General features: G+C 36.3%; 1 protein-coding gene and 1 long non-coding RNA gene across 3 annotated transcripts in view; one reads left to right on the forward strand and one right to left on the reverse strand.

The window, feature by feature from the left end:
- SYNPO2 (synaptopodin 2) overlaps positions 1-23,546 on the reverse strand; it is a 156,786-nt gene that overhangs the window by 124,174 nt on the left and 9,066 nt on the right. The gene's annotated exons all lie outside the window — the stretch shown is intronic.
- The window catches only part of LOC140685830 (uncharacterized), a 31,410-nt gene continuing 27,644 nt past the window's right edge, over positions 19,781-23,546 (forward strand). The window contains exons 1-2 of the long non-coding RNA XR_012059270.1: positions 19,781-21,301; positions 23,140-23,249. This is a non-coding gene — a long non-coding RNA (uncharacterized lncRNA). The remainder of the gene's footprint in view (positions 21,302-23,139; positions 23,250-23,546) is intronic.

Here is a 23,546-nt window from a genome sequence, read left to right on the forward strand (position 1 = left end):
CTCAACAGTCAGCAGCTGTGTTCTGGGAGGGATGACACAGATCAATTAATCTTGTTTGTATTTAGAGCTGGGAAGCAACCTTCAAGGTCATATTTGGGCTCGTAGACTACATATTATGTGTGAAATTCGGCTAAAACACCAATTTAATGAAGTTGCCACCATGCTGTGTGTATGGCAGAGAAGACTTTTTTCCCCCAAAATATATGCAAGGAACTGAGATACTGCAGTTCCTTTATTATGTATCCATGAGATTGTTTTATTTAAAATATTTACTCTGTGCTTTCAGCATATTTGTGTAATTAAAGATACATGCATAGATAAGGCCAGCTAGTCCAAGTATGGCTAAACTGGACTATGTAGATGATACTTCCAGTAAAAAGATCTTATTTCTTCTTGACAGCCTGAGCTTCTTAGCTTTCTGAGATCCCTAAACAAAAGTGACTCTTACAGGACACTTTTCCTTGGAGTTTAAAATGAAGGCCAACAATCTGTCTCTCTATCCTATTACAATAGCAGCCTTATGGTCACAACTAACAGAAATCAGAAAATGCCAGGAGTGGCATTTTACTGGAAATATACTGGAAAAAGCTGTTTACCCTCTTTGCTTTTATTTTTTTAAAAAAAAGGAATGGCATGTCTCTTTGTATGAACATGCAGGTCCTAATAGAATATGTAGGTAGAAAATACATAGGTCCTATGAATATATAGGCAGAAAAGGGTTAAGAGCAAAGCCTATTTGACCAGCCTGTCAGGCTAGAAAGTAAACCGTTGGAGTTTCCTCAGGGAATTCTTTAGAAGGATTAAGTGAGGAGCACCACCAACACAGCATGTTTTCACTTGCAGAAGGGATCATCTGCCAACAGGTCTTGAAGCAGAAAACCAATCTTTTTTGTTTCTCCAAAACTGAAGGATTTCTTGAGGAAACGAAACGGCCCTGTTCATGGTGCAGAGGTATGTCCACTTCAGATGGTATCTGGTAACAAAAAGAATCTGACAGTAACAAATCTGCACATGGTTAACTGGAATTACTAAGTGGCTAAAAAATTAAACTTATATACAAAGTGTTTTCCATGTGACTTTTCCTTTGACCTTCACTTCTTCCTTATTTATTTAACCATTCTATGAGCATATGCCTCACACTAAGGATGCAAAGATAAACAGGATACAGTCCCTACCCTCAGGGTGCTCCCAGGACAGTGAAGGAAACAGCCATATAAACAGGTAATTTTGAAACAATGTGTTAAGTGGCAATGGTGTGCACAGAGTATTGTGAAAATACTGAGGTAATTCACTCAGGGCCAAGACACCTCACCTCTGAGGAGGTGACAGAAGTTTGCCAGGTGGAGGAGGGAAAGAACTGTATATTGAGGGAGAAGCAAGAGTGAAGACAGATGATCAAAAAAAGCATATATTTAAGTATAAACATATATATACATATATGTAAAGAGTAACTATAAAGAATTGGTGTTACTGGAGTTTAAAGCTCAAATAGATTTTTTTTAAGATAAGGCTGGGGAATTAGAGCATCACTGATAAAGGATCCCTTTTCCCAAAATTAAAGAGCAGTGGCTTTAGTCTGAAAGGGATGAGGAAACACTAAAGAGTTTTAATCAGGAAAGTAGCATAGGCCAGTAGGGGTTTTATACAGCATCACAACAGCTGGCAGCTGTGTAGAGGATAGACCTGAAGGTAAGATCTGGGCTAGAGACAGAGATGTAGACAGCATTATCATATAAGGGCAGTAGAACCTCTGAGAACACAATTATCTCCGAGGGGTAGTGTATTGAGTGAGAAGGCAGTGAGCTGACCATGAACCCTTACAGAATACCAACATTTAAAGGCTAGGTAAAGAACGTAGGTGGATTTTATTAACAATCTTCCTTGGCCAGATGAGATTATTACTGAATTGGCCAGTGTGCCCACCTACTGCCTGGTTATTCCATGATTAGATTGGTGTCCAAAAAAGAAGTGGTTTCATATGTGTGTTTTGAAAATATTCTTTTGACTTAAGATTTATTTCACCCTCAGCAAAATTGTTCCAGTATGCAATTTTAATAAAGCTGGAGTATGAAACACATATTTCTTATTATATCACACTAAAACTACAAAGAGTTTTCTTGATGGTTAAATTACTTTACAGTTTAGAGAGAGAAAGCTTAGGGAATGATTGCCTTTCCTGTGTTCCGCAGTGAGGTATTTTATTCTGAGAGCCCACGCGTGGTCCAGGACAGAACAAGTACCTGGTAGTGTGCCCACTGTAGGTGCCAAGAACTGCTGTATCGACTCTAATCTGTGTGAGGCTGGATCACTTAGGTAAAAGTTGTTTTTCATGACGTGGGTGATTTCACCCACTCCAATGACTTCAACCACCAGCTGCACGCAGATGAATTCCAAATCCATCCCTTTCCCTGACTTCAGGATCCTTATGCACACTTGCTGACAAGACACTGTGGATGGCCTCCAGGAACCTCCCACTTCAAATGCATAAAAGTATACTCATCTTTCTTGTACACCTGTTCCTTCCTCTGTAGTCACTGTCTCCAAGAATGACACTAAAATGTGCTCACTTACCCACCCAAGTCAGCTCAGATTCCTCTTTCTCCTTCACTACCTCCCAAATCCCTTCAACCACCCATTCCTACAGAATCTATCTTGATCAACGGTCTTCATCTCTTTTTTCTACCCCTCATCCTCTGTCCCCTCTACTAGGACAATAATCATAACTGCTCTCCCAGACTTTGGTTCTCTCACCCAACCAATCCTATCTCCATGGGTTGAGCGTTATTATTCCTTAAACATGTAAAATGTTCTTAATGGATTCCCATTGCTTTTTAAAAATTCTAACTTCTTAGAGGCCACGAGTCTTTTCATGATGTAGCTCCTGCCTAACTCCCCAAATATATGTTTTGTCTGCTGCTCCCCACCCTCCGCCTGCCCCACACAATTACACGCCACGGCTCTGTTTGTAGCAAACTCCTGCACTCAGAGGATCTTGACTGGCCATGCTGGTTTATGCCTCAAGGCTGTTCCTAGACCACTTCATGTGACCACCCCTGCTCCATCCTGAGAGAAACCTTCTTATATTTCAAGCTTCAATTTATGTATTTCATCTTCTAGAAAACATTCTGATCATCCTTTTCTATCTCCCTTTGTGTCTCCACTGTCCCCTACACCATCTTCTAACAATAACACTTACACAAATTGCATCACATATTTGACTCCCTCTATAATAATGCAAGCTTTTTTAAGAGGAGAACTTTATGATATTCATCTTTGCATGGAGCCTGCAAAGAGCCTAGTTTGATTCCTGGTGAGCCCTTAATTGCTGTTTATTGACACCAAAACTGTTTTTAAAGCTGATGCTCAGATGAATACATTTTTCTCTTTTCAATTTAATTACTTTGTTATGTAAAAGTAGCCAAAATATGAGGGGAAACAATGACAAAGTACAGTGATTGCAAAGAGATGTGGGTCAAAGTCCAACTCCAAATAATTTCAAATAGCTGGCAGGGCAGAAGCTTGATACATAAGGAAGCCCAATCCAGGCTCTGAAGAATAAGTGTCATGATCTATTAGCATTTTCTGTCACGTTTGTGCCTTACATTCGCTCTCCCTCACTTAATGTAAGTATTCAATAAGAAAGTCTTTTTGAATAAATATTCAACAAGTATTTTTTAAGGATCTTACTTTGTGCATGTGAGTAAAGCAGTGTCTGCATTTTCAAAGAGTACATCCACACAGGGAACAATGTGCTAAAACTGGCAAAGGGCATTTCTGTTTGATACTGCTACAGAAATCTTAAAATGTATATTTAATTTTATAATAGTCTTAATTTTAAGCTCTGCAGTTTGGTTGATACAATTATATTTTTATATGCAATTTGATGGACTTTGGAATCTAAAATAGCCATTGCATTACCTTTGAGACACCTGAACAAGATTAAATCATTTCTAATTTACCCAGTAATCACCTAACACAACAATACATGTCATGGCTTTTGGCAAATACAAAAACTAGATATATTGAGTTAAAAAGGCAAATGAAAATCTTATCCCAATGTTTGGATTAAGTCTTTTTTTAAAAATAGGGAACAGCGTATTTCATCTACAAGGTAGATTTAGGAAAATGCAATCCAGAAAATTTCCTTTTAAAAATTTCTTGTTCCACACAATCTAATTAGGGTCTGTTTCATTATAATTTTATCTGAACTCTATATGCTGTAGTGCAGCTCTGTAAATGAGTCATAGGATAACTATTCCCAGTTTGTAGCCAATTCTCCAGAGAAGCAAAGGGAAAAAGAAACAACTGCCTTTTAAGGAAATCAAACCTGTTTCCAGAGATAAACCTCTGTCCACTTCTATCTGAGCATATTCTCAACAACCAAAAAAGATAATACCATAAAATATAGGTCTGTTGGACGAGCCACCAGGCCAAATACATCTGTAGGTTTGTTTAATATTTCTCCTATGTCATAACCTGTTATACATAAACATTTTACATAAACATATGCACCTGGGCACGTGTGAAATGGTAAAATAAAAGGACATTTCTTTCTCTGCAAACATGGAAAAGTCTGTTCCCAGCTTGGAACTCTATTTTGGCTACTAAGTTAAAGAAATTTGTTTTTAAAAGTAAAAAAAGAGAGAACTTGCAGTTTCTAGGAAACGTATTAAATACCGAATTTGTATTTGCACAGAATCTGTACAGAAATCTGAATGGTAAGATTGTAAAAAGTAAGGCCATGCAGCGGGCACTGTTCAATTAACTCCTCTCTGCCTAACTCTACAATTTGATAGGAAAACTGTTACTTCAGTTTGGACTTCTCTCTAACTCTTCTCATTCTCTGAATAAGAAGAAAATTTTGAAAAGAAAGAGAATATAAAATTGTAGTATATGGAGGCTTGACATTTAGCTGTTTTTCCAAATATTTTGCAATTGCTTTATTCTCCCTATATTATTCTAAAATATGCATGTCACTAAACTTTTTTTCAGTGTCTTAGGATGAATTAGAAAAATGACTCCTGGCATAATGAAATTCTTTTAAAGTAAAGCACAAATAATTGATGTTTATTTAGTAACACAAGTCCATTCTCACAGATTGAAATATTTTTATTGTTGCTGCCTGGAAGTTACCTGTAGTAAGGGACACACATAAGCATATACATCTAGCTAATATAAAACCAGGTTTTCTCCTGGAGGAAAACATAGGCAGAACACTCTTTGACATAAATTGCAGCAGTATTTTTTTTTAATTCAGCTCCTAGAGTAATGGAAATAAAAGCAAAAACAAACAAGTGGGACCTAATTAAACTTAAAAGCTTTTGCACAGCTAAGGATACCACCAACAAAATGAAAAGACAACCTACAGAATGGGAGAAAATATTTGCAAATGATGAGACCGAAAAGGGACTAATCTCCAAAATATACAAGCAGCTCCAAAGAAGACATCCAGATGGCAAACAGGCACAGGAAGCATAGGCATCACTAATTGTCAGAAGAATGCAAATCAAACTACAACGAGGTAGCACCTCACACCAGTCAGAATGGCCATCATCAGAAAGTCCACAAATGATAAATGCTGGAGAGGGTGTGGAGAAAAGAAACACCTATGCTGTTGGTGGGGATGTAAATTGGTGCAGCCACTATGGAGAACAGTATGAAGTTCCCTTAAGAAACTGAAAACAGACTTACCATATGAGCCAGCAATCCCACTCCTGGGCATATATCCAGAGAAAACTCTAATTTGAAAAGACACATGCACCCCAATATTCACAGCAGCACTATTTACAATAGCCAAGACATGGAAGCAACCTAAATGTCTACTAATAGATGAATGAATAAAGAAGATGTAGTAATATATATATATGTGTGTATACACACACACGCACACGCACACGCACAATGGAATACTACTCAGCCATAAAAAAGAATGAAATAATGTCATTTGCTTTAACATGGATGACCTGGAGATCATCATTCTAAGTGAAGTAAGCTAGATAGAGAAAAATACCACATGATATCACTTATATGTGGAATATTTTTTTAAAAGACACAAATGAACTTATTTACAAAACAAAACAGACTCACAGACATAGAGAACAAACTTATGGTTAGCAGGGGGCAAAGGGGATGGGAAGGGATAAACTGGGAGTTCAGTACTTGCAGATACTAATTACTATATATAAGATAAATAAACAAGTTTATACTGTGTAGCACAGGGAACTATATTCACTATCTTATAGTAACCTACAATGAAAAAGAATATGAGACGAAATATATGTATGTGTATGTATGACTGAAACATGCTGTATGCCAGAAATTAACACATTTTAAACTGACTATACTTCAATTAAAAAAAACAGCTTTTGTTTTTACTAAATTCTTTCCTGCTTATCCAAACAATAAAGCTACAGCTGAAGAATTCAAACTTAAAAAACTTGATTCCCAGCTATTGTCACAACACTGTGATGCCATTATTCATTAGAGAACTGCAATACTGAATTGTTGAATTTTCCGAATTTGGGGGGGGGTTGTTTGTTTTTAACCAAATTTTTTCTAATCTCCAAGATGATTAAAACAGGCTTTTTGAAAGCAGCAGGAGTGTTCTAGAATTTAAAGAACAGCATTATTTAAGAAAAATTAAAAGTTTATTATAAAAAATATATCTAGTAAAACATCTTAGAAAAAACATTTTAAATAATAATTAGAAAACCCAAGATCTTATAGAAAATACGTGTATATTTCTTAGACTTCAGCATAATAAAAGATTTCTGTAACAAGACCCAAAAGCATTAATTGTAAAAGAAAAGAATTAATACACTTGGCTATACTGAAATTGTTGTTCATAAACTGAAAGCTTAAATAACATGAAAAGACAGGTTATCAATTTGGGAGGTCATTCACTATACATCCAACTGACAAGGTTTAATATGAAGAATAGCTAAAGTACTTGTACTAATCACGACAAAAAGCACAAATAATCTAAAAGAAAAATATTCTGAAGATATGAATAGGCAATTCACTGAAGAGAAAACACACAATAAACAAGTGAAGAGATATTCATATCACCTGTGATTGGAGAAATACAAATCAGGACCCCAAAGAGATCATTTTATACACAGAAGAATGGCAAAAGTTAAAAAGTCTGATCAAGTGTTGGAGAAGACATGAAGCCACATATACCTTATGCATTGCTGGTAGAATTCTAAAATTATGCATCAGTTTGAAAAAGAGTTTGGCATTTTCTCCTAAACCTGATCATTTACAAACCTATGAGCAATTCCACTCCTGGGAATACAGCTAAAAAGAAGCCCTTGCCCACATACAACAGAAGACGTATTCTAGTAGCACTGCTCAAAACAGCAAAAACCTGGGGCAGCCCACATGCCCTTCGACAAGAAAATGGTAAATAAGCTGTGGGATACTCACACAGTGGAATATTATACATCAGACAAAACAAATAAATGAGTTGCAGCCATGTGGATCTATCCTGTGACAATGTCTTAAGTAAGAAAAACCAAGACTCCAAAGACTACAACAGCATGATGTCTTTTTTATAAAGTTAAAAGCAACTAAAATTAAAACACTGGTTAAGAGTGCATAAATATTCAATAAAATTATATAAAAAGAAAGGCAAGTAATGATGAAGACAGAATTCAGGATGATGCTTACCTCAAGTCAGGAGAGGCAGAGTGATATATTGAGAGGTGCCAGCCCATAATGTTAGATATAGGGTTTTTTTAGTTTTTGGTTAGGGAATTGGGGGTCATATGTGTGTATGACATTATTAAAAATAGCTTAAGAAATGTGCTATGAACCAAGAGTTATAATTATTCCAATTCTGTGCTCCTGTTGTCCAAATTAAAAATAAATTTTAATTTAAGTAAATAAAAATTCACAATTTATGGCTGAAACACTTTAGGAGGCATTTTTTTTAAAGAACAAATAATGACCTTGTTTGTTTTTCTGTTCTTTTGTCAGATTTTGTACATCAAATATTTCACACTACTTAAAGAATACTTCCAAATATCAAAGTAAAATATATAAAATATAAACATATTTAGCACTAAGTTCAATGGATTTAATCGTTCCCAGACAACTCTAACTTTGCTATAGGAGTAACTACTTTGTCTTTCTCTGTCTCCTTCCAGTATTTTAAAAAACACTTTCCTGGAACATCTTTTCCCTCAAATAGATGCCATCTTCATTTTTTTCTGTTTTCTCACCCGTCACATCCTATTCACTTTCTTTCTTTGCTGCTGAACTTCAAATATAATCGTCTATGTTTGCATCTCCACCTGTTCTCCTCTAATTCCCGTTCACTTCTACACACTTCAACTACTGTGTGGCTTCCATCCCTGGCATTCTATTAAGAAACAATCACCCAAAACCTCCTACTTGACAAATATATGGTCTTACCATCCTGTTCCTTGCCCAAGCTGTATATATTGGTCTTCCCCAAGATTCTGTCCTCTGTCCTCTTTGCTTCTTGCTTCATGTATTTTAGCTATTTCCCCAGATAATCTCTAGTACTGGTCACTCTCCTGAGCCCAGACGCACACTCTTAACTCTTCATTACATATTGCCTTCTGTGTATCCAATAGATAACTCAAATACAATTTATTTAGAATTAAATTTATTTTCTTTTCCCCATAACTGCTCCTCACCCTCCTGTGAAATCTTTCAGTAAATGCTACCTACATCTTTGTCTTCCAATATAAAACCTCCACACTACAGTCCACTCTTCCCCTATTCTTGCCATCTACATCTGTATCTTTCTAATTTGTCTATATCTCTTCTTTTTCAGCCCCAGTGCTCTTAGCTACTCTAGAGTCTCACTCGAGTTATTATAACCACCCCCTAATTGTTCTCCATCCTTCAAGCTCTGCCCTTCAATCCATCTCCACGTTACTATCTTTCTAAGCATGCATCAGATCGTGCCAGTCTCCTGTTTTAAAATCTTTAATGAAAATTTGAGACAAAGTGTTTGTAAGAAATAAGATGATGCATTTGAAGGGAAGAAGATAGTGACTTTTAATCCCTGGTTCTTCTCAACTTCTCAGTTAACAAACTTAAGAGATTCTAAAATTTGGTATCTTATAACACTTTCCAAGAGAGTGATTGGCAAGACCTTCGTTATAGCCTTTCTCATAAAGAGTTTTCCTTTTGAATCTGACACAAAGACTTAATGCAAACTATGGAAAATGAGTGTAGAGTTTTGAATGTTCTCATAGGAACATGCCAAGAGCTTCTATATAAGCATAAAGAACAAAACAATGAAAGAAAGAAGGCCCAAACATCAAAGAGGGTCATTCTGAACAGTATCTGACTGAATTCTGTCTTATACATAATTCAGTGAGATTTATCCAATACTCACAAAAGAGATCATTATAGCATGGGAACTGAGTAATTTCTCAGAAGAGGCTAGTCTCTGAAGTTGATTGCTGTTCATTTACCAAGCCACACTCTTGCATGCTCTTGTATCCATGTTGAATGTATTCCCTAGGCCTGGATGTCTTTGTCCAGTTCAATATCCAGTTTGTTTTGGGTTTTTTTTTTAATTGAAGTATAGTTAGTTTACAATGTTGTGTCAATTTCTGGTGTACAGCATAATAGTTCAGTCATATATATACATACATATATTTGTTTTCATACTCTCAAGGTCCAATTTGAATGGTGACTCCTCTGTATTGTCCCCTGATGCTACATGCAGAACTAATTTATTCATGATTTTTATTTCATAATACATTATATATTCCTCTCTTTAAAACCTTGTCACCTTCTTTAATAGTTGTGACTCTGCCTCTCCCATGGAAGTTTAACTTTTTTAAGAGCAAAGACAATGTCTTATTCACCCCAGAATCTAGCATACTTGTGGTATAATAAGAAATATATTTGGTCTTTGTCCCTAGTACCTGGCACAAAACTCCTAAATCGTTGGGATTTCCTGAGTGATAGGAGTGTCTTTTGTTACTCATAAGGAGCTTTTTATCTAATGAGGTGACTTAGAGTGGGCCGCCTAGACAGCCTCAAGAGGGGGCTGGTCACCAGGAAGAGCAAGTGATTAAAGGGCTGGAAATTTCAACCTCACCCACTGACTTCTGAGAAATGGAAGGGGGTGCTGCAGATTAAACTCTATAAAAACTCTTGAATGACAAGATTTGATAAGCTTCCAGGTTGGTGAACACATCACTTGCTGGGAGGGTGGTGTACCCTAACTCCATAGGGGCAGAAGCAACTGCACCCAGGACCCTTCCTGACCTTGCCCTATGTACCTCTTCATCTGGCTGTTCAGCTATATCCTCTACAATATCTTTCATAATAAACTGGTAAGCGTAATTAAATGTTGCTCTGAGTTCTATGAGCTACTCTAGCAAGTTAATCAAACTTAAGAGAGAGTCTTGGGAACCTTCAATTTATAACCAGTCAGAAGCACAGGTAACAATCCAGATTTGCAACTGGCTTCTGAAGAAGGGGCAGTCTTATGGGACTGAGCCTTAACTTGTGGGATCTGACACTATCTCTAGGTTGACAGAATCAGAATTGAGTTAAATTTGTAGGCCACTCAGTCAGTGTCTTCTGAAATATGAGGAGACGCTTGGTGGCACTGGAGAAAAACATACTAGAATAGTACTTTTCACAAAACAAGTGGTGAATATGCTTGCTGAATTAAAATGAGTATCAGAAGCCAATGTTAAAAATTAGGTAGAATCCATAAATCTGCGAAGTGTGGTTGATTTTACCCTGAAATAACTTCCCTAATGTTTATGGACACAATTTGGAAAATTACATGAAAAAAATTCTTACAGTGAAATTGAAACTATAAACAAAAATAATAACCATATGTTTAGCTAAACATTTCCCTTATTAATGCGGTCTGAGGTTATTTTATAACTGCTTAATATTGGTGTTAATTAAAGTAAGCTTAGCCAAATAAAACCCTAAAGTCTTATTTTTCTGAACTACTATCTAGCTGGTATCACCCCATCACCTTATAAAATTGGTTTTTTTAAATTAAATGCAGAACTCTGAATTTACTGGTGCAGCTAGGGCCCCAAGGTAGATGTATTCCATTAGAAGGGTAAGTTACAGGGAAAGAATGACTGGCATTTCTAGAAGTCTTTATTTGAACAGCTGTCGTAGGAAGGAGTAGACCTGTCCTGTACTTCACTGAAGGCAGAGTTTGGGTCAATGAGTAGAAATTACAAGTCAGAAGATTTCACCTAACTATAAGGAAATTTTTTCTTGGAGTAATGATGACCAACAATGAATTCTTTAGATTTTATTGAGTCCCAAGACAAAAACTATATTTTAAAAAGCGGGTTGTTTATTAGTGATATTGCAAAAAGAAGTCCTCCATCTAGGGGCAAGTTGTATCAAATGAGATGTCTCTTTCAATACTAAGATTTTATGATCCCATTAATATTTCCCATATTTTTTAGTTGTTGCCATTCTGCAATCAATCTTATTCTGCACCAAGACTTAATCCTGTCAATTCATGTCTGCGCCCCAAGGGAAATTTCTCTTTTAAAAAAAAGTAAGTCTGTGTTCTCATTGTATATAGATCTGTTATAAAGAGAGAAAAAAAAGGGTCTCTGGATGAAAATGGGACTTGTAAACAAAATGACTTTTAGTATATGTCTCATCTCAACTCCTAGAATTAATAACATGAAGAGCTCTAAATGTTAGTTAGCTCCTTCCTTGATGGTGACGTGCAAGACCTTCATTATGACATCTCATGCAAAGAGTTTTCCTTTGACTCTGACACAGAAATTTCATGCAAACTATGGAGAAAGAGTGTAGAGTTTTCAGTGTTAGTACAAGAACATGCCAAGACACTTTCACGCATGCATGAAGAAAATAAAACAATCGAAGAACGAAGGATCAGGCATCAGAGAACATACTGATATTTCCACTTCAACTGCTTGAAAGTGACTAGATTCAATAGAAAAACAAATGGTGAAGGGGGAAAACAAAGGCTGAATTAATCTCAGACATACATCTGGAGTTTATAAGAGAGAAGCAGAGGAGGACTATGTGACCCATTCATAATAATAAATAACCAAGAAATTTCATGCAGTTATAATGCAGGCAATTCCCAATTATCCGTAACAGAAGCAAGGAAAGCAAAAAATGATCTGAAATCTAAGTAAGTTAAAGATAAATTTGCCTCAGAATTCCATCCTCATATCCTTTAGAGTTTTCTTAAATCAAAATACTTTCTTATCTTTCCTTTATTTGTATTACAATAAAGGTGGCACTCTGTAGCAAAGGGACTCAAGGACAGACAATGCATAGGGAAATCCAGAATAGATCTCTTAAATATTCATTGAGGGTCTCTCATGTGCAAGAAACCATCAGATAAAAGAAATACAAAACATGCTCCCTGCCTTTAAGGAACTTAGCATTTTCTTTGGAAAAAACACACACTCGTGAAAAATCAAAAAAAATTAAGTGTATGATTAAGCACCAAATGCTTGGGCATTGACAATACATGGCATTGACAGTTTTAGAAAAATGAAGTACTCATATTTTGTTTGCGGAGAGATACATGAAAACAACTGGACTGAACTAAATTTTGAAGGATTATTGGGGGAGGAATGGCTACATGAGATAAGAAAAGATTTGTTCTGGTGCTATGTTTCTTCAACCTAGCTTAAAACGACCGATTGGACTGGGTTCCCTCACCTCTTTCCATACACACATTCACTCACAGGCTAAGCTTTTAAACAATGTTGGTTTTCTATGAAATACTTACGGGTAGTTAAAATCTCCCAAAGCCCTAGTCCCTAAAGGCTCACTCGTTCTCGCTCTCGCTAGCTCTCGCTCTCGCTCTCTCGCTCTCTCGCTCTCCCCCATTGGAGTTCAGTGTGGTTTTCCCTGTCCTGTCAATTAGCAGAAACTGTGAATACTTAAAAACACCATACTTCCCATAAACATACACATAACAAATTAAGCAAGTAATTCCTAAGTGTTTGTGCTCATGAAGGTTAAGTGATTTTGAATGCTGTGAAAACGGAAATCTCCAGTGCAACCCTCCTCTTAGATAGGAGCAGAGGCATGTTCTGCAAGGTCAAAAGGAAATTAAGGGACAGAGGAGAAACAAAGTCCTAGCACAGAAAAGGAAAAGCCAAGCTGAGTGATAGCGTCTGCATTCTCCACTGCATCCTTTGTAATAAGCCTTTGGGGCTACACTGTCAGGGTTTCTCTCGCACCTGCAGCAACCTTTAGAACTAAAACAACAATGAAAAACAGCAACATGTGTTGCTAAAAAAAAGTCAATCTAAGATAAAAAGCAGCAACACGGAAGGAACTGGAGAACTCTCAGCACTTGAGCTAGATTAATGATTTAGGGGGTCATTGCAGAACACAGACTCTGGAAATGGAAAACCAAAAAATGAGGGGTGGATAGTCATGTTCAGGTTATCTGTCTTCAACAAATGGGAGAGACTGGGAGCATGTCCTGAGGGATCAGTAAATGCCATTGTGCAACTGCTGAGTCATCTCACTTGCAATTATTTTAGTTTACAGATAGCTTTTGGAATATGGACATCAACTTTCTGAAGAGTCAGAGATATGGACCCAGGCGGTGCTCTCTGGAAACCACACAGATAAAAGTGTAATCACAATGCCCCCAGGGACACTAACAACTTGAATTTTGCTAGCTCCTCCGCCCTGCTCAGGGACACGTTCACTCACATCCTTCTGCAGCTGCCTTCCCAAGGATGAGTGTGGCCCACTGTTCATCCAGTCTGCCTCTGTCAACTGCTGTTTCCAGAAATCTCTTATGGCAAAGCTACCTCTCTTCCAGGAGCATTTAGGTTCCTGTGTACAAAGCTGTAGAGCTGCAAAACCGTCAAGGGGTTAAACTGCAATGTCTCCAGTCCTTGCCATCCCTTCCTCTGTATGAGAAGGAAGGGCCAGAGCACATCTCTCCACAGTGTTGTGTCGCACACTCACCTGGATGCTAGCACAGCTAATACCCTACATTTCACAGAACACAATTCCTATTGCTGCCACCTACTCTCCCACTATTGGAGTGAGAGGTTGTCCCGGGCAAGGCTGGGGAAAAGGCATCTCCATTTCCCACAGGCTCTCCTCTCTTCCACACACCCAAACATGTAACCCACTCTATGTCATGACCCCCATGGACACGTCTTTAGCTTGGATTCACTCAGGACCAGCCCCATTGCCTCCAAAAAATTAAACCAAAGGCCATGTACATGGAATAGATGGTCACGTATATGTAAGTTTCCAACCTTTGAATGTTTCAACACAAAGAGCTTTATCTTTAATATTCTGCTTCTCTCAGGGCAAATTTACAATCAGCAGTGCTTTTTGTTGATGCCTAAAGGATGTCTAAGAGTACACATGAGCTTACATCTCAGCACGGAATCATTCCTCCTGGGGCCCTGCTCCTGGCCAGGTGCTGGGCCTGACTAGGGGCTCCTCTGTAGCACAGAGAATGGAACTGTAAACCAGAGGTGGTCATTCCTCCATGCTTCATATTATTTACATATAATCTTTTATATTATGTGGAATCTTCTAAAAATAATTCATCTTCTTCTAAGAACCAGACTAGTTAGGGAATTTTAACTATATTAAAACCAAATTTTATAAACTACATTAAAAACTAAATATACGTTTTGTAATTCTTTCATAAATTAAAACCCAAAACACGAAGTCTAGGACCTAAATTTCAATGATGTGTTTCCTAAAAGGTAAGCTTTCTCTTGAAACTGACCCTATAACTTTAGGAAAACAATACAATGATATAACCACATTTTTTATATTTTATATATGGCTTTATCATGTACACAACCTATTTTGACATATCTTTCAAAAGAGAGAGCAAAGTTTATTTCTGTAAGATAGGTTTTTGAAAATCTGATTTATCTGAGTATACTGTCTTTTTTTTAATTGAAGTATAGCCAGTTTACAATGTGTCAATTTCTGGTGTACAACATAATAGTTCAGTCACACACATATATATATATATATACATACATATATTCATTTTCACATTCTCCTTCATTATAGGTTACTACAAGATATTGAATACAATTCCCTGTGCTATTCAGTATAAATTTGTTGTTTATCTATTTTATATACAGTAGTTAGTATCTGCAAATCTCTAACTCCCAATTTATCCCTTTCCACCTGCTTCCCCTCCTGGTAACCGTAAGTTTGTTTTCTATGTCTGTGAATCTTTCTGTTTTGTAAATAAGTTCATTTGTCTTTTTTTTAGACTCCACATAATAAGTGATATATCACATGGAGTTTTTTCTTTTTCTCTCTGCTTACTTCACTTAGAATGACAATCTCCCAGTCCATCTATGTAGTTGCAAATGGCATTATTTCATTCTTTTTATGGCTGAGTAGTATTCCATTGTATAAATATACCACTTCTTCTTTATCCTGTCATCTGTTGATGGACATTTAGGTTGTTTCCATGTCTTGGCTATTGTACATAGTGCTGCTATGAACACTGATGTACATGTATCTTTTCAAATTAGAATTCCCTCCAGATATATACCCAGAAGTGGGATTGTTGGGTCATATGGTAAGTGTATTTTTAATTTTTTAAGGAATCTCCATACTGTTTTCTGTAATAGCTGCACCAACCTACATTCCTATCAGCAGTGCAGGAAGGTTCCCTTTTCTCCGTAGCCTCTCCAGCATTTGTCATTTGTGTACTTTTGAATGATGGCCATTCTGACTGGTGTGAGGTGATACCTCATTGTAGTTTTGATTTGCACTTCTCTGATAATTAGTGATATTGAGCATTTTTTCATGTGCCTATTGGCCATTTGTATGTCTTCCTTGGAGAATTGCTTGTTTAGGTCTTCTGCCCATGTTTGGATTGGGTTATTTATTTTTTATTATTAAGTTGTATGAGCTGTTTATATATTCTGGGTATTAAGCCCTTGTCAGTCTCATCTTTTGCAAATATTTTCTCCCATTCCGTAGGTTGTCTTTTTGTTTTGCTTATGGTTTCCTTTGCTGTGCAAAAGCTTGTAAGTTTAATTAGGTCCCATTTGTTTATTTTTGCTTTTATTTCTATTGCCTGGGTAGACTGCCCTAGAAGAACATTGCTCAGATTTATGTCAGATAATATTTTGCCTATGTTTGCTTCTAAGAGGTTTATAGTGTCTTATGTTTAAGTTTTTAAGCTATTTTGGGTTTATTTTTGTGTATGCTGTAAGGGAGTATTCTAATTTCATTAATTTATATGCAGCTGTCCAGTTTCCCCAACAACATTTCCTGAAAAAACTCTCTTTACTCCATTGTATATTCTTGCCTACTTTGTCAAAGATTAATTGACCAAAAGTTTGTGGATTTATTTCTGGGTTCTCTATTCTGTTCCAGTGATCCATTTGTCTATTTTTGTACCAATACCATGCTGTTTTGATTACTGTAGCTCTGTAATATTGTCTGAACTCTGGGAGGGTTATTCCTCCAGCTTCATTCTTTTCCCTTCAGTATTGCTTTGGCAATCCTGGGTCTTTTGAGATTCCATATAAATTTTAGGATTATTTGTTCCAGTTCTGTGAAAAATGTCCTGGGTAATTTGATAGGGTTTGCATTAAATCTGTAGATTGCTTTGGGTTGACTATACTGTTTTGATAAATCAATGGAAAGCTGCAAACCCTGATTCCCTAGGCATTAATACCTTCTTGTCAATTACTTATAAGGCACTAATTATCTTTATGCAAAAATTTTATCCTGAAACAATCTGGAAATTTAGTACAACTGGAACATGTGGGAATTTTTTTCTCTCAAAAAATTTTCTTTCATGATATTTTAAAAACTTACCAATCACTTTCAGTATTTTTAAATGTTTAGGAATAAAAATGTTACCTAGATTACGTGACCTTGACATTTACTTATTTTATCAGCCAAAAAGAATTATACTGACTAGTATAATCATGAGTGACATGTACATGATAAGAAAATTTCTCTTTATATATGACAGTTGGCCCCAAATTAATTCAGATAATACTCATTTTCACCAAAAAATACAGCATACTCTCAGACTAGTAATTCTATTTACAAATTAGTTCTATAGGAATGATCATTTAAGTGCACAAATATATTTTAGATATACAAAAGTATTCATCTCAGCACTATCTGTAATGGTGAAAAATTATAAATAATTTATATGTTCAGTAGGGAATGAGTTATATAAATTATGGTCAATCCATACCATGTAATACTGTGCAGTCACGAAAAAGATGTAAATCAGGATTCACTGACAAGGAAAGATGTTCATGTTGTGTGTTTAATAAGAAAGCACATTTAGTACCACTCTTTTTACACAGAATTGACTGTAAGTGTGATTGTCAATTGGTGTGTGTGCAGAGAGAGGGGACTGAGAAGTTGTTCACCAAAGGGTTAATAATGTGTTATTTCTGGATGGTATGATTTTTTACTTTATTTTTATCCTTTTCTGTAATATTTGAATTTTTCTACAATGACAATGTGTCCTTTTTTTTATAATCCAAAAATAAAAGCCATTTTCAGTTCTATTTTAATTTTTTAAAAAACAGACCTGAATCCTTTTTTGGGATAGAACCATGATTTGATTCAAAACACTGCACTTTGAGTTGCGGAACTAAGCTAATCAAGTCCAAGTTTACCAAGGACTGCCTCCTTTTTCCCTTTGACACATTTACCCAAATAAGAGGGGTTTAAAGAATAGATGAAGAATATCAAACACATTCCCTCTTCCCCCATCAAATTAGAATTTGTCAGAGAAGTGAACAGCTAGGTCAGAGTGAGTGATTTCATTCTATGTGATTATCTTTAGCCACTGTCTCTCTGGGGTTTCTAGTAGAGTAAGGAAAATGAAACTTAAAGGCTATAAAATCATGTTGAATCTATAGTTTGAGTAAAGAAGTTAGATTTACAAAAACATCAATTTGTATTTAAGTTCATGAATTCTTAACGATATTTTAAAAACATGTTGATTACATTTGTGTATGCTAGGGAACTACCTCTTTATTTAGAAAAAAATAAGGAAAGGGAAAGAATAAAGCATTTACCCCCCCCCAAAAAAAAGAATCATTATAAAATGATGAATTCAGTAGTAATTCCTTGCAGTATATTTTTCAGCATTAAAAAAGGACAATCTAGCAAACAAGCACATGAAATTGATACCTTTTGAGTTTTTGTTTTGCTTATTTATTTATTTATAACATATACATCCTGCAAATGATGATTTGGAGAAGTGAGAAAAAAAGTCCCATAAAAGACTGTATAAAGAATTGCCCTTTCCAGAAAATACTGCTTTATTTTTCAAGTTAACAGAGAAAATATGACCATTCATGGATGTTTTCTTTCATCTATTCTCTTCTTGATTTAAAACAGACTCTAGCTAAAAGGAACCTTAGAATCATGTATTCTAAATCTTTCCTTTTATTAACAGAGAAATTGAGAGCCAGATAGTTTTAGTGATATAGTTAAGGTCACAGAATAAAGTCAAGTTAGACCCATGGCTAGAATTCAAGTCTCTTGATTCCCAGAGTTCAATCAATGGTTTTTTCCACAGAATCTTTTGAATTGGCATCTGGTTACTACATAATATCAGGTAAAAATAGGAACACACACACATAAAGCATATATATCACTCTTCCAATTACCCTTTAAATAAATTGCTCATTAAAAAAAATCAAACAAAGCTTCCACAAAATCAGGTTTTTCAGTAGTTGCCATTCTCACACTAAAGAATAAAAGATGTACATTCACTCATTCATTCATTTATTCAACAACTTTCAAAAAAATACGTAGCTGACTTAAGTATCCACTTACTCATAGATGTATATCATCCACCTTGAAGAGCACTATTTTGGAAGATGCCAAGAGCTAGAATCCTGCTTTCAAAGAGTAAGATGACAGTATTACTGTGGGAAAATGCAAAATTTTTAACTAGAAATACCAGTGAGAAACAAGCCTCTTCATCATAACATTAACTCTATCAAAACAATAATATTTCTTCAGTGCAAATAGGAAGGTATACTGTGGTCTGAAGTCACCCTTTGCTACCTTCACTCCAGGACCCTGGGGCCTTCGTAAGAGGTCTGACTTGATAGTATTGTGAGTAATTATTTTTGTCGTGTATATTTTATTTTTTTCTCCATTAATAATCAGATTAAATGAATGTTCTTTTTATTTCTCCCATTCCTGTTGACCCAGAGAAGATGACTTAGAGAATGCTGAATGATTTCTTCCTTCAGGATACTATAGTGTTTTAAGAGCTGCAAATTCTAGAGCATGCCAGACAGGAGCTAGTTTATCCTTCTTCAGGGTTAATCCTGAGGTTATTTTAATTGACAAAAAAAAAAAAAAAAACTCTGAACATGGAAAACAAGATAAATTAAAATGAAAACTACCAAAAAACAATATTTTGTTTTTAGATTTCTTTTCTTTTCTTGTATTGTGAGTACTTCCAAGAGAAGAATGCCCTTGTTTCACACTGTGCTGCAGACGCCTGCCCCTGCTGTCCCTGTCCCCTTCTGCCTGCTCTTCATCCCCAGTCATGCAGCAGAATCACTCGCATTTATTTATCCTTATCATTCAAAACACTTACTCTTAATGCTTCTGATAAAATTTATGAGCTGAAACAATGTTTACTTGTTTTTGACTGAATGCAATGTCATTCCTTACTAAAAAAAGAGGAATCATTATTAATCTGCATTATTAATCATTATTAATCCATTATTAATACATAATTAAAGTTTAAAAAATAGTCTTTGTTGCATACCTACTATGTGCCTGGGAGAAATAAATAGAGAAACATTCCATTGCAGAAAAGATCATGGGCAAAGTCACAGACACCTGGGAGAAGAATAAACATGTCATGTTCAGGAGAAAATAAGGACAGCCTCCAGGGGAGAAGCAAGCTGCTCGGACAAGAGACAGTGATGAGAGGCAAAGGCCTTAAAACCTTGGAAAGGAGTTTCTATGAGTCAAAGGCTGGACTGTGGAAACACACTCCTGGAAAATAACTCTCTGTACTAGTTCATCTCAGCCAATCGAAAGATCCAGCATGTTACCTTTCCATGAAAATCAATTAAGAAAGAGAGACTTAACACAGAACTTTCTATTTTGTTCTCTCTCCTCACACACACACACACACACTATCAGTCCTTTTACTTCTGCAGATAAGGCAACATCAGATTTGATGTCTTCATTTGCTTAGGAAGCAACAGGGGCAAAGAGAAGCACAACAAGAACTAGATGAAGAAAGAATGAGAATTAGGAGAATGGGGGCAGTGAAGACAGCAAAGAAGGAATTTTCCTTCTCAAATAAGAAAAAGAAGCAGCGGGGAAGAGTAATGGAAGGTAATAAAGAACAGAATGGAATAAATATCCTAATGGGCTCCTTAACTGAATTTGCGTCTACTCTCAGCCCTGCGCCTGCAGCTGAAGGAAACCCTTGGTAACTCATCAGCGTGAAGCTACATAGTCATTTTGGTGCAGAGGAAGCAGACAGCAATGAGCTGGCTCTCCCAGATTGCAGCTCTGCCTCAGGATGAGACTGTTCTGATCAACATTTCCCCATCTGGCAGGCAGGCGGCCAAAAGATTGGAGACCTGAAAATGGATCACTGCGTTTTGACTCCCTGCAGCAGCCAATACGTGTAATATGATATTTACACAGTTCAATCTAATATCAGTCATGCTGAGCACCATCCAGTGGAAAATGTTATGTTTTTCATGAAAGAAATAAAAATAAAGGTGACTGCTATGGTAGTATCTGACTCCCAAGGCCCATGCGTTTCACAAATCGCTTTACATTTTCGCTTGATCTTGACTGATGAAAATAATTCCCCACTGTTTGAAAAGCTAAAAACACCAAGACTTTAACTATCACCATTTACTTAGAAAAAGCAGCCTTATATAGTAATAACTTCTTCTAATTTAGAAGACAAGAGTGCGTGGGTGGAGGTTGGGGAGGGACTGAAATGCTCATTAGCCTCCCCCAAAGGCCCTGGCACGGAGTTCTCCCGACTATTCAGAGATCACGTCCTATGTTTACTTACTAGGGGACAATTTATTTTTCTTTTATATTTTCAAAGCACTTGAAATGATTCCTTCTCTTTGTGATGATTTCCATATGCTGTTTCCAATGAAAGGGCAACGGCTTACTCAGTGAGCATAAGGCCACATTCTTAAACCATTAAGTGCCACCTCACAGGGAGAGACCCCGAGGACTGCAGAAGCCCTTCCTATGACACTGAGATCTGGATCTCAAAAAGCACTGCATGGAAGACAGCAGATAAGCCTTCAATTTTATAAAGGTTGGTTAAATAAAATTAGAATAACCACAGATGTGATAGTAGTAACTTTTTAAAAATCCTGAATGTTTCCCATGTGTGAAGTAATTTGCATGTGCAATTTCTAATCCTGAAAACAAGCCTTGGAGATAGGTGCTAACACTATCCCCATTTTATAAATGAGAAAACTGAGGCACAGAGATTAATGTAATCAAAAGAATTAGAGTTGGCTTGCTCTAAACAGAGCTCAACATAACTATATGCAACTAATTCTTCAGAGCTTGAGGTATTTCCCCTTTTAAAAATCTCTATGGTTTTTAAGTGGGACAATCATTTTATTTGGCCTTGTAAAATATGTAACTTAAGGATTTACTACCTTAAGAAATCTCAGTCAGTAACTGATACTGCAAACATTTTGTGAAACGTAGCATTTTATCAAAAATGAAAAATTGCTCATGGTAAAAGAATCATCACAAATAATTTATTTGGCTTTTGTGCTCTTAACTTATATGCGTATATCTGGAGTACAGGGGACTAGATTACTGCTTTTCTTAATTTCTGAAGGAAATAGATTTGCGTAGAAGACAATTGCTTCCTCCTCCAATTAGAATAATAATAACAATGACAGACTCCTTTATGGCATGATTACTATGTGTCAAGTATTATCTTAATATATAATCTTTGAAAAGTAGCACAAAATATATTAACAGATTCCTTTGGTCTCAGATTCCTAGTCTGTAAAACTGGTGACATTTTTAATGTACAAAAACAGTAATTCCATTACATAGTACCCCACTTTACAGATGGAGAAACTGAGGCTAAGAAAAATGTGTTTAAAGCTATACAGTAAGTGGTAGCCAGCATTAAAATGCTTTTATCCTTTCAAGGAGTCTGTTTCCAAACAATATCTAAATAAGATCACCTCTTTTTTGAAGGAGAAATCAAATTAAGGCACTCTCGAAAATATAATAAAATTCTTCTTTGCTCTATGTCTGATATTGAAGTCAAAATAAACAGGATGTATGTATCAAATTCTCTTTGACACTCCTTAAATTCTTCTTCTCTCACTGGGAGAATCAATTTCAGAGGAAGAGGAAAGATGAATATAATTTTTAGCCAAACTTCTACACAGGAGGCGGTGGTGATTAGTCATTTAAATAAAATGTTCTAAAGACTGGTCAGCAGGCTGCTACATCACAAAAAGCTGAAATGGATGAAGAGGAAATACGAAGATGACAGCTCAAAGTCGTTCTCTAGGACCAGAGTGTTAATCATTTAACGGTGGAAAAATAACCACATGGTTGGGGTTCCCAGGAGAGTTTTTCATTTTTATCACTGTGAAAGACTGGACTTCTTATAGCAATTTTTCATATATATATATGCCAGCTACACTGGCATCTCTGTGGTTCCTTGAATGTGCCAAGCACACTTCTGTCCCAGGCCTCTTGTCCTTGTAGTGCTCTGTGCCTGGAAGGCCTCCCCAACATATCTGACAAGCCAGCTGGAACTCCCATGGACATTTATTCTCAACCAAAAAATGAGATGGAAATAAGCACTAACTAATGTTTAATCTGCTTTTAATTTATGGATTGACACCAGTACCCTGGTCTAGTCTGGTCCAGAGAGTTATGAATTTCATATAGTGCTTGAGGTGACCCCACCAAACAGGAGACCTCCCAGCAAGGCAGAGGGGAAAGAGTTTCCATCACATGTTCATTCCCTTTCAACATATTGCAATATATTATGTTTTATGGTGCTTGATTAAATGAATTTCCATGTTATTTTCACCCTCACAAAGTGACACAAGTTTTAAAAAATTCCTGAAAGGAAGCTATTGATTAAAGATAACATTTACATTTCAGGCACAAGAGAGAAAGAATACGGCAGAGCCCCTCTCCTGTATTCCTTCAGAAACTCTTCATCAGCCATGTAGCAAGATTAAACACCATTACTGTTCAGTCATATGTGACAGGTAAGTAAAATACTCAGAATTACTGAGAACATTATTTGGAATATGGACTTATAGCCACTGTTGTTAGAGAGGAACTTCGCTTTATTGTGCTCTATGATATTAGCTAATGTTAGTATGATGTCTAGTCAGGACTAAGAAGATATTTAATAACCAAACATCCAGAGCTTGAAAAACTTCAAGATTTGTTTGTTCAACAATGGTTGAAGTCAGGCAGTCCTCAGTTTTAAAACATTACAGAATTTATTGAGGGAGGGGTAATTAGGTTTATTAATTTTTTTGGGAGGGGGTACTGGGGAT

This window comes from Vicugna pacos, chromosome 2, assembly GCF_048564905.1.
Source record: "Vicugna pacos chromosome 2, VicPac4, whole genome shotgun sequence".
Lineage (NCBI taxonomy): Eukaryota > Metazoa > Chordata > Mammalia > Artiodactyla > Camelidae > Vicugna > Vicugna pacos.